This window comes from Gorilla gorilla, chromosome 15 (assembly GCF_029281585.2).
Source record: "Gorilla gorilla gorilla isolate KB3781 chromosome 15, NHGRI_mGorGor1-v2.1_pri, whole genome shotgun sequence".
In the NCBI taxonomy this organism is placed as follows: Eukaryota; Metazoa; Chordata; class Mammalia; order Primates; family Hominidae; genus Gorilla; species Gorilla gorilla.
In genome coordinates, this window is record NC_073239.2 from 118,342,856 (window position 1) to 118,355,213 (window position 12,358).

The window sequence follows — 12,358 nt, forward strand, 5'->3', positions numbered from 1 at the left end:
GCAGAATGCAACTTCCTTCGCTAGTGTCTATAACAGCCTTGTCACAGGGTGATAATTGCTGGGTCTACTTTCCCTCGACGGCAGACATTGAACAGTAGGCACTCAGTAAGTATTCGGTGAATGAATAAACAATTACAGAAGAGCGCTGCCAGATGAAGATGGCAGGAGGAAGAAGAACCACAGACTCCTCCTCCTCCTCCAAGACCCAACCAAAGGAAAAGAATTCATTAGAGCAAAATTCACGAGCAATAACCACCTTGTGCCATAAACATGAAAAAGGGCAGCCAAGGGAAAAGCAGGAGATGCTGGTTTGGCACAAGGTCGTGTGATTCCTAACCCCACCCTCAACCCCTGGAAGCTTTCCTAAGGAAAGAAATTGAGGCTGAGAATTCTCCCAGAACTCCTGCAGTGGGCGGCCTATGGGGCAGGGCTGCAGGGACAGCCAGGCAGAAGTGAAGTTAGAGCTCTCAGGAGTAGAAGTTCCTGCACTTCACAATGGGAGCTCAGCAAGGGAAACACATTTGGCATTTTCCAGGGCATGAGGCTGCCAGACTTAGCACATAAGAAGGTGCCAAAATGTCCCCTTGGGGACATACTTATACTTAAAAAATTATGCATTGTTTATCTGAAATTCAAATTCAAATGGGCATCCTGTATTTTATCTGGCAAGTCCACCAGGGCACTGTGCTGAGTTAGAATAACAATTTGTGGCCCGTGGGAGGGAGAACATGCCCACAGCTGAGTGAAGTGGTCCTGGGACAGAACACTCAAGGGAGGTGTCCAACAGGGACCACCTCCGCTACCCCTCACTCCCTGCAAACTTAGACAATAGGATATCTGATTGAGAGTAGTCTTCAAAGTACAGCCCAAGGAGAGAATGACAAACTAGCCCCCGGTAAGATGGGGAAACGTATCACAGAATGCATCGCACAAATAGGAAAGCTAGATGGAGCTGCCTCTGCCATATATCATGAAAAGAATGAAAAATAGCAAGGCGATAAATGCACATGTACTACCCAAAGAAGAATGGGAAGGGAGGAGAGAGAACAAAGAGGAAGGGAATGAGAGAAATCGTTGAAGAATAAAGTCTGGGAGAAAACGCAGGATCAGATTCCCTGTGAGTGCTGCATACCAAAGAATGAATGGCTGGCTGAATAGATAGATAGATAGATAGACAGACAGACAGACAGACAGATACATAGATAGAGAGATAGATAGAGAGATAGATAGATAGATAGATAGATAGATAGATAGATAGATAGATAGATACATACATACATACATACATACATACATAGAGAGATACATAGATAGATAGATAGATAGATAGATAGATAGATAGATAGATAGATAGACAGATAGATACATAGAGAGATACATAGAGAGATAGACAGATAGACAGATAGATGATAGGCGATAGATAGATGATGGATAGACAGATAGATGACAGATAGATAGATGATAGGCAGACAGATAGATGATAGGCAGATAGATACAGATAAATTAGATATATAGACAGATAGATTAGATAGATAAATTAGATATATAGATAGCTATGTATGCATATGTTTGAACATATCTATATCTACATATATATATACATTTGTATATATGTATACTACGTATGTATATATGAATACAATTATACAAAAACCAAAAGGTGCAAGTATAAAATAAAAGAATAATATTGACCAGCTAAGAAACCTAACTTAGAGCCAATTTATAAATCAAATAAATAAATTACAAACAAGAAGAGATCTGACACTTGGAAACTAAATTAATGACATGGAGTTATGATCTGAGGTCATCACCGGAAATGCAGAAGAAAAAAAATAAAGAGTTGGGAGTGATTAAAGAGAAGATCATGGATATGGAGGACAGGCGGGCATTCAAACAAAGGAAAACAAATGTCCCTCAAGCAGACAACTCACTAAATGGAATAGAAGACATTATTCCAAGATATAACACAAGACATTTTTCCTGAAGTGAAGGAAAAAGTGGATATACCAATTGAAAGATTACTAATATACCAGGAAGGCTTCAGATATACCCTGGTTGTTACTAAGCACCAATCAATATCAAAGAGCTCATTATTTAAGCATAAAACTAGAAAAAAAGCAAATAACTTACAAGGTGGAAAAAATCTGTTAATCTCAGACATCACAGAATCATTCAGCGATAGAAGACAACAGAGCAATTTCTTACTTTGCCAAATTACCCTTCAAGAAGAAAACAAAAGGCAAGCATTCTCAAACATTAAAGAATTCAGTAATATAAAACCTATGAATCCTTCTCAAAGGAAACACTGAAACAATAATCCAGCTAAGCAAAAGATGAGTAAAATTTTAAAAATTCTAGTATAGGTAAGCCTTGGTAAAGAGGTGTCAGTGAGCAATGCAGATGTTTGCAACTATAGCAGAAATCATACAATGGAGAATTATGCTTTGCTGATGGTAAATATTATAAACTCCGGTGCAGCAGACAGGGAGGTGCTCCTCTCAGACCCCTTTCAGGACCTAATGGGGGATCCCGACTTCAGGATCCAGCTGTAAGGGGTTAGGCAACAGCCTCCAGCTGTTAACTCTCAGCTTCTGAGCCAAAGTCATGCTCTTCTTGGGGCAGCCCCCAGCCAGTGACTGAGCAAGACAGCGATGGAGGGGCCTGGTGTGTTCCGCCCAAAGTAGGTCTCCTCTGAGGGACAGTCTTTGCTCTGGAGCCTCTCACTGGACTGGCAGAGTTTCCTGGTCTGCATCAGAGGCTGACCGCTTTCCCTGCCCTTTTCTTTCACAAGTGTTACTCCCCAATAACCTTTGCGCTTCCCTTTATTCTTGAAGAATCCAAGCCTGCACACATAGCAAAGCAAAAATAATATATGCAACAAAAATAGGTAGACTGAGAAAGGAGGAATGGAGTGGTGTAAGGAAGCCACTCACCTCATTTTCTAGAGTGGGGAGTTAAGACGTACTGCAAAAAATTAAAGCATAATGAGACCGGGAGCGGTGACTCACACCTGTAAATCCCAGCACTTTGGGAGGCTGAGGCAGGCGGATCACTTGAGGTCGGGAGTTCGAGACCAACCTGACCAACATGGAGAAACCCCGTCTCTACTGAAAGTACAAAAAACTAGCCGGGCATGGTGGCACATGCCTGTAATCCCAGCTACTCGGGAGGCTGAGGCAGGCAAATCGCTTGAACCCAGGAGGTGGAGGTTGTGGTGAGCTGAGATCGTGCCAGTGCACTCCAGGCTGGGCAACAAGAGCAAAACTCCGTCTCAAAAAAAAAAAAAAAAAAAAAAATTAAAGCATAATGAAAAAACAACCTACTGACTCATCTGCTTATTAATTTTTAAAATCTTTTTTCTTAACCTAAGCAGGATATTTACAGACTAATATCTCTTATGGTAAGGAAATTAAAGTCAGCTATTTCATTAGAATTTTCCTTCTTTTAAACTCAATTAAATTTTAATATTTTAATCATGTAAAATATAATGCTTTTAAAAAATAATTTTACCTTGTATATATATAATTTTAAATTGTACCATATATGTGTATATATATTAATCTATTCTTCTATCTAGTCATAGAAATTTGGCATGATGTTCATCAAACACTAACTCTGTTTCTACGTAATGAGCAATTTGTTGGTTTCCTGTTTGTACTTCTCTGTTTTGATTTAGTGTATGTAACATTCATGCAAAACTTTTTTAAAAACAATAAAGCCATTACTTTAAAAATAATAACTGTAACAACAATATATAGCTTACATTTAACAGAAGTTTACATGTATTAACTTTTTCATAACTCATAAGCAGGTGAGTTACTACCATTATAATATATTAAAATAAAAAAAATAAAGCCATTGTTTACATAGAATCTATATAAAATATCACTAGACTAATTAGTTTAACAAGATGCTGGCTGCATACACATATACATTGCATTTCTGTACACCATCAACAAACACTTGGAATCAATAAGAAATAAGTGACTATAAAAGGTGTCTACCTTTTATAATAGCAATCAAACCCAAAAGGTATCCAGAAATGGTTCTAATTAGAAATGCGTAAGATCTTTATGCCTTAAACTTTATTGAACTCTAGACTTATTGAACTCTGTTGAAATACATTTAAAAATACCTAAGTAAACGGAGAGATAGCCCATGTTTATAAATATGAACACTCAATATCGTGATGATGTCAATCTGCCCCCAAAGGGGGGTTATGATCCAATGACAATTTCAACTGGGTCATTTTGTGGAAATTGACAAGCTGATTCTAAAATGTATATGGAAAAGAAAATGGTCAAGAATGGATAAAGTACTCTTGAAGAATTAGTTAGAGATTTGTCCTAAAATAAAGGCTTATTCATAAAGTAAGAGCAAATAAGGTAGTGTGATATTGGTGCAGAGATAGACAAACTGACCACTGGAACAGAATAGAGGCACTAGAAAAAGACCAACACATATATGGAGCTTTGGGATATGACAGAGGTTGCTTTGCAGATTAGTGAGGAGGGGAGAACTGTACCTCCTATGCCATTTGTTAATGGTGCTGGTACAAACAGCTATCCATTTAAGAGAAAATGAAATTAGATTTCTATTTCAAGTCATAAACAAAAATCAATTCTAAATGGATTAAAAGACCGAAACATGAAAAAAAATTAAAGAAAATATAAGGCAATATATTTTTTATCTTAATGTAAGGAAAGATTTCTTAAGACACAAAAAATATTAAACATAAAACAAAAAATTAGGCCAGGTATGGTGGCTCATACCCATAGTCCCAGCACTTTGGGAGGCTGAGGCAGGAGGATTGCTTGATGCCAGGAGTTTGAGACCAGTCTGACCAACCTAGTAAGATCCCATCTCTACAAAAACTTTTTAAAAAATTAATGTGGTATGTTGGCACATCTGAGGTCCTAGCTACTTGGGAGGCTGAGGTGGAAGAATCACTCAAGCCCAGGAGTTCAAAGCTGCAGTGTTTTGTGATCATGCCACTGCACTCCATCCTGGGCAAGAGAATAAGACCCTATCTCCAAAAAACCCACAAATTAATAAACTTTAAATAATTATAATAGGCAATTTATATTAATCAAAAGCCACCATAAAACAATGGAAAGAAAGCCACAGACTGGGATTTAATGCTTGAAACACATATAAAGAACATAGCACTAGTATCTAAAATATATAAGGAACTTCTTCAAACCAATTAGAAAAGAGTTATATTAAAAATGAGCAAAACACATAGTCATTTTACAGAAAAAGCACAAGTGCCAATACATTTATAAAAAGGGGCTCAATATCATCAGTAATCAGAAAAATATACAAAATAAGGTCATAATAATCAATCATTTTACACTTTCTTCGCAAAAATTAGAAAGTCTGACTGCATCAGGTGTTGGAGAAGATATAAACAAATACTTTTTTATTTTTTGAGACAGGATCTTGCTCTGTTGCTCAGGCTGGAGTGCAGTGACAAAGTCATGGCTCACTGCAGCCTTGACCTCCTGGGTTCAAGCAATACTCCTGCCTCAGCCTCCCAAAGTGCTGGGATTACAAGTATGAGCCACCATATCTGGCCCAACAGATACTCTTATACATTGCTAGTAGGAGTATGAATTGATACAAACACTTTGGAAACCAATTTCGCATTATTTTGTAAAGTTGAACACTTGCATACTTAACGACCCAAAAACCCCCCTCCTAGGTATATATCTATAAAAGAAAAGCAAATAAAATTAAATAATATATCCTTAGGCATTGCCTTAGTCTGCTTAGTGTTGCTGTAAAGGAATACCTAAAGCTGAGTAATTTATAAAGAAAAGAGGTTTATTTGGCTCACACTCTTCTGGCTGAAAGACTGCGCACCCTGTGAGAGCCTCAGGTCACTTCCACTCACAGCAGAAGGCAGAGGGGAGCCGGTGTGTGCAGAGATCACGTGGTAAGACAGGAAGCAAGAGACAGGGCAGGGGCCAGGCTCTTTTTAACAACCAAATATTGTGAGAACTAATAAAGTGAGAACTCACTCATTACTATGTGGCAGTGTCAAGCCATTCATGAGGGATCTGTCCCCGTGACCTGAAGACCTCCCATTAGGTCTCATCTCCAACACTGGGAATCAAACTTCAACATGAGGTTTGGAGGGGACAATCATCCCCATATGAGAGCAGGCATAAAAATAAGACTGACTTTTTTTTTTTTAAGTAAGGGTATATAAGAAATTGATAGAAAGTAGTGATTATCTCTGGGAGAGGCAGGAAGCAAATAGGTGCAACTTATTGGTTTGTAGGTTGTTTCTCCCTCTGCTTTACAGTCTAAATATATGTCAAACGTCATCTTTTGTATGATTCATGTATTCAAAGCACAGAGAGGTTAAGTCATTGTTCAAGGCCATGGAGGCCATAAGAGAGAGAGCTGGGGACAAAGGCCCAGAGTCCTGTCTCACCTCCTGCACTGCATTCTCCCCTCCAACACTTTCTCACAATGCTTAATGAGCTCCCTAAAAAGAAAGGGCTGTGCAGTAGAAAGAAAGATCAAATTATGTCAATTCCAAATATCTTCCACTTTAGTGATAGTAGGCCAAACCAGCAGAAGTAAAAGAGGAAAATGAACAGAGAAAATAAAAATGATTGTGGCTCAAGCCCCTGGAACGTGTTTGCAGACCTGGCATCCGAGACTTCTCATTGGCAATGATGGGTAAAAAGTGCAAAGCTGTATGTAACCCAGCCTTTTGATTTTGGAAGGAAAAATCTCCATTTTTCTAAATATTTAGCCACCAACTCCTGAAGAGTCCTTTCAGAAGAACACTGTGAACATCAGCAGCCATGAACAAGAGCACATATCCCAGACCCCAGCAGGAGTGTTTAATGGGTAGGCTCAGCCTCTGTGAGGGGCCAGCACAAACTTTGGAGAGACTGTCTCAGACCATTCCACTCCCCTGTGCTTGGAATACATCTTCATTTTACTTAAGCCCTTACCTCTAGGACTAGAATTCAGTATCTGTAGCACTTAATTTCTTCATGTTGAAAGCACTTTTCATTTCCTTAAAAATCACCTCTTTGCTGAGTATACAAGTAACATATGTTTACTCTAGAAAATATGAAAAATACAGATAAATAATAGGAAAGAAGTATAAACCATATGCAATCCCAACCTATGAAAATAATAGCTGTATCAACTGGGTGCATTTCCTTCTAGTCTTTTTTTCTATGTACCTGTACCTACGTATTGATGTGTGTGTTTATATGTATATTTTCCTACCTAACTGAGATCTTCTTGTACACATAGTCATTAAGTACATTTTGACTTAAAAACAACATGGCTCCCTCTCCTCAATTCATAGATAATGCTCTCTGCCTTTCTTTCCATAGCCTGTGACCACATCAGCTATACCCTATGCTAGGATTAGGGTGGTAATGATTTCATTACAATCCTTTGTGACCTGCCCTGTTTCTTTAATTTTTCACAGTTCTTCAGATCAGAGACTGTCCTGAGCCAAATACAATCTGATGAGCTCTCTCAAGACTGGGTGACGGGCACTTTAGGAAACAGTACAGCTGGGGGAAGGGAATTTGCAATAATAATCAGCAATGTGCATTTATATAGTGGTTTGAGCTATATGATTCTTTTCCAGGGAGAAATATAGCTGTTATTCCTACGGACAAGGAAGGGCACAACAAGTTAATCTACTGGCCTCTTGAGTTGTACTGCCAGAAATTAAATCCCCACCTTGAAATTCACTAAGCCTGAGTTTTCTCACAATAAATTGGAGCTAATAAAAGTACCTGACTACTATGGTCTGAATGTGTCTCACAAAATTATGTGTTGGAAACTGAATTCCCAATGCAACAGTGTCAGAAAGTGAGGCTTCTCTCTTTTTTTTTTTTTTTGACGCAGTCTTGCTCTGTCGCCCAGGCTGGAGTGCAGTGATGGAGGTGAGGTCTTTTGAAAGGTGTTTGGGCAGAGCCCTCATGAATGGATTAATGTCACTATGAAAGGGCTTGACACAGTGTTCCTCTCCTCCAGAGGTCTTAGCATTCAAGGTGCCATCTTGGAAGCAGAGAGCAGCCCTCACCAGTTGCTGGAAGCTTGATCTTGGAATTTCCAGCCTCCAGAACTGTGAGAAATCAATTTCTGTTGCTTATAAATTACCCATTATCAGCTATGCTGTTACAGCATCACAAAGACACTAACTTATATGATTATGACGTGACAACTAAAAGATTTAGCACATATAAAGAAGACATCTAGCTTAGTTCCTGGCATATAATGAGTATTAAGTAAATGTTGCTACTATTAGTGTTGTGGTTACTGTTGATAATGGTGGTGATGATGATAACAATGATGACAAATAAGTATTTTTAATCCACTTTGAGGATTAAAGGTATCATTTTTATACAATAAAATGGACTCATTTGAAGTCTCCAGATGATTGTATATACTTGGTAACCAGGTACAGAATATTTCCATCATTCCAAAAAGTTCGTGTAGACCCATTTTCAGCCAACTGCTTCTTCCCCTTGCAATGACAACCCCATTCAAATATTGTACATTAGATCTGTTGTTATACATTAGATCTGTCTTCGCAGCGATTCATACAAAGAATTCCATTTTATCCTAATTGTTGGCTTATTAGCTATATGTCTTTGTTTTGTATTTTAATGGTTGTGTGAGGGTCCATAGCATACATCTTCACTTATTATATTATCACCTTCAAATAATACCATTTCACATAGAAGAACTTTACTTCTATTTCTCTTAACTCAATCTTGATGCTATTTAATACATGTAATTTACACTTATCTCATAAACCCCAAACTTTGTTGTTATAATTTGTGTTCGAACAGCCAACTATCTTTAAAGAGATTGCAATAATAATAAACCGTCTTCTATATTTGCCCATGTAGTTACCATTTTTTGTCTTCTTCATTCCTTTGAGTTGATCCACATTTCCATCTGGTATCACTTTCATTTTGCCTAAAGGACTTTCTTTAACATTTCCTGTAGTGTCAGTCACTAATAATAAATTATTTTGGATTTTTGTATGTCTGAAATCAACTTTATCGCTCCTTCACATTTGAAACATTTGAAAATCTCTGGGTGTAGAATGCTGGGTGGAGAGTATTTTCTTTTCAGTACTTTAAAGATGTTGCTCCACTGTCTCCTCACTGATATCATTTCCTATGATAAATCTGCTGTCATCCTTATCTTTTTTCCTCCACACTTCCACATCTTTTCTTCTTTACCCCTTATAACACTTTCTTTATTGGTTTTGGCCAACTTAATTATGATTAATTATTGACGTATTTTTCTATCATATTTCTTCTCCTTGGGGTTCATTGAGATTCCTGGATCTGTAAGTTGACAGTTTTCATAGAAACTGGAAAATTTGGGGTTATTATTTCTTGAAATGTCTTTGCTGTCTCCCCTACTCCCCCCATTTTCAAAGATTCCAGTTACACTTATATTAGGCCACTTGAAGTTTTTCCAGAATCACTGATGCCCTGGGGTTGTTTTTAAGTTCTTTTCTTCTTTGTGTGTTTCATTTTGGATAGTTTCTATTGCTATGTCTTCAAGTTCCTTAATCTTTTTTTCTGTAATGTCTGATCTTCTGCTAATCCAGTCCATTGTATTTTTCATCTCACACATTGTAGTCTTCATGTCTATATATATTACATATCTTCCATGTCTCTACTTAATTTTGTTAACATATGGAATACTGTTATAATAACCATTTTAATGCCCTTGTCTGCTAAATCTAACAACTTTGCCAGTTCTTGATGAATTTTGATTGATTGTTTATTCTCCTCATGATGGGTCATGTTTTTCTGCTTCTTTGCATGTCTGGTAATCTGTGATCAGATGCCAGACATTGTGAATTTTACCTTGTTGGGTGCAGAAGTATTTTTATTTATTTCTATAAATATCCTTGAACTTTCTTGGCATAATTTGAGGTTGACATTAAGTTACTTGGAAACAGTCGATCCTTTCAGGTCTTGTTTTTATGATTTATTAGGTGGGTCTGGAACAGTGCTCAGCCTAAGTCTAATTATTCCCCACCACTGAAGCAAGACTTTTCTGAGAATTCTACCAGTGGCGCATGAGTTATGAGTTTTTCCAGTCTGGCTGGTGGAAGCAGGCATTATTCCTGGCCCTGTACGCGTGCCTTTTGGGTGTTTTCTCCCAACTTCAGGTAATTTCCTCACATGCATATGTTCATCAGTGTTCTGCTGAATACTACAGAGGGAACTTCTGCAGTTCTCTGGAGTTCATCCTGTGTACTTACCTCCTCCCCACTGTCTGCACTGCAATTTCTAGATACCTTGGTTTTCCCAGACTCTCAGCTCCTTGTCCTCAACTTAGCAAGCCAGCCAGGCTCTCTCTGGGTCTTCCTTCCTTGTGCTGCAGCCTGGAAACTTTGTCAAGGCAGTAAGTAAGCTGGGGAAATCCTAGGGCTCACTCAATCATTTCCCATTTCTTGGGAACCTATGTCCTTTGTTGCCTGATATCCAGGGACTTAAGAACTATTGTTTCATATTTTTGTCTGGTTTTTACTTTTTAATTTTTGCATCGTTTCAGGCAGGGGAGTAAACAGAGCCCCTGGGACCCTATCTTGTGTGGAAGCAGCAATATCAAAAGAAATATTTTTAGCCCCTTGGGCTTAAAGGTATACTTTTTTTAGAAAATGCATTTTTAATTAATTTGAAAATTTATAATTGACACAGAATAATTATATATATTTATGGGGTACAGTGTAATGTAGGCCTATTTTAAGTCTCAGAAGAGTTTTTCTAATATTAATAAGATTTTTGACTTCCTAGTACTGAACTTTAAAAATTCTTTGTATATTCTAGGTACAAGATTTTGTAAGTTGTGTATGATGAACATTTTCTTCCCTTCTTTGTCTTGGCTTATAATATTCTTAACATTATATTCTGAAGAGTAAGTTTATGATTTTGATTCATTTCAAATTAATTTTCTAAATGTTAGGATTTGTGTATCTGTGTCTTATCTAAGAAATCGTTGCCTACTTCAGGGTCACAAGATTTTTCCAATGTTTTCTTCCACAAATTTTATTCTTTCAGATTTTAGGTATAGGTCTATACCTCGCTTGAAGTTAGCTTTTTTTTTAATATGGCATGAGACAAGAGTCAAGTTTTACATTTTTCCATATGGATATACAGGTGTTTCAGCAACACCCATTGAACCTTACTACCTTTGTCAAAACTCAATTGACCACATATGCCTGGTCTATTTCTAGACCCCTTTATTCTGCTCCACTAATCTATATGTCTAACATTATGCCAACAACACATTACCTTTCTTTTTTACTTTAATTTTATTTTACTTTTAGTTATGGGATACACATGCAGAATGTGCAGGTTTGTTACATAGGTATACTTGTGCCCTGGTGGTTTGCTGCACTTATCAATCCATCATCTAGGTTTTACACCCAACATGCATTAGGTATTTGTCCTAATGCTCTTCCTCCCCTTGCCCTCCACCCACAAACAGGCCTTGGTGTGTGATGTTCCCCTCCCTGTGTCCATGTGTTCTCATTGTTCAACTCCCACTTATGGGTGATAACATGCGGTGTTTGGCTTTTGTTCCTGTGTTAGTTTGCTGAGGATGATGACTTCCAGCTTCATCCAGGTCCCTGCAAAGGACACGATTTCATTCTTTTTTGTGGCTGCATAGTATTCCATGGTATATATGTATGACATTTTCTTTATCCAGTATATCATTGATTGGGTATTTGGGTTGGTTCCATGTCTTTGCTATTGTAAATAGTGCTGCAATAAACATACGTGTGCATGTGTCTTTATAGTAGAATGATTTATACTCCTTTGGGTTTACACCCAGCAATGGGATTGCTGGGTCAAATGGTATTTCTGGTTCTAGATCCTTGAGGAATTGCCACACTGTCTTTCACGATGGTTGAACTAACTTACATTCCCACCAACAGTGTAAAAGTGTTCCTATTTCTCTACAGCCTCACCAGCATCTATTGTTTCTTGACTTTTTAATAATCGCCATTCTGCCATTCTGACTGGAATGAGATGGTATCTCATTGTGGTTTTGATTTGCATTTCTCTAATGATCAGTGATGTTGAGCTTTTTTTCATATGTTTGTTGGCCACATAAGTGTCTTCTTTTGAGAAGTATCTGTTCACATCCTTTGCCCACTTTTTGATGGGGTTGTTTTTTTCTTGTAAATTTGTTTAACTTCCTTGTAAATTCTGGATATTAGACCTTTGTCAGATGGCAGATTGCAAAAGTTTTCTCCCATTCTCTAGGTTGCCTGTTCACTCTGATGCTAGTTTCTTTTGCTGTGCAGAAGCTCTTTAGTTTAATTAGATCC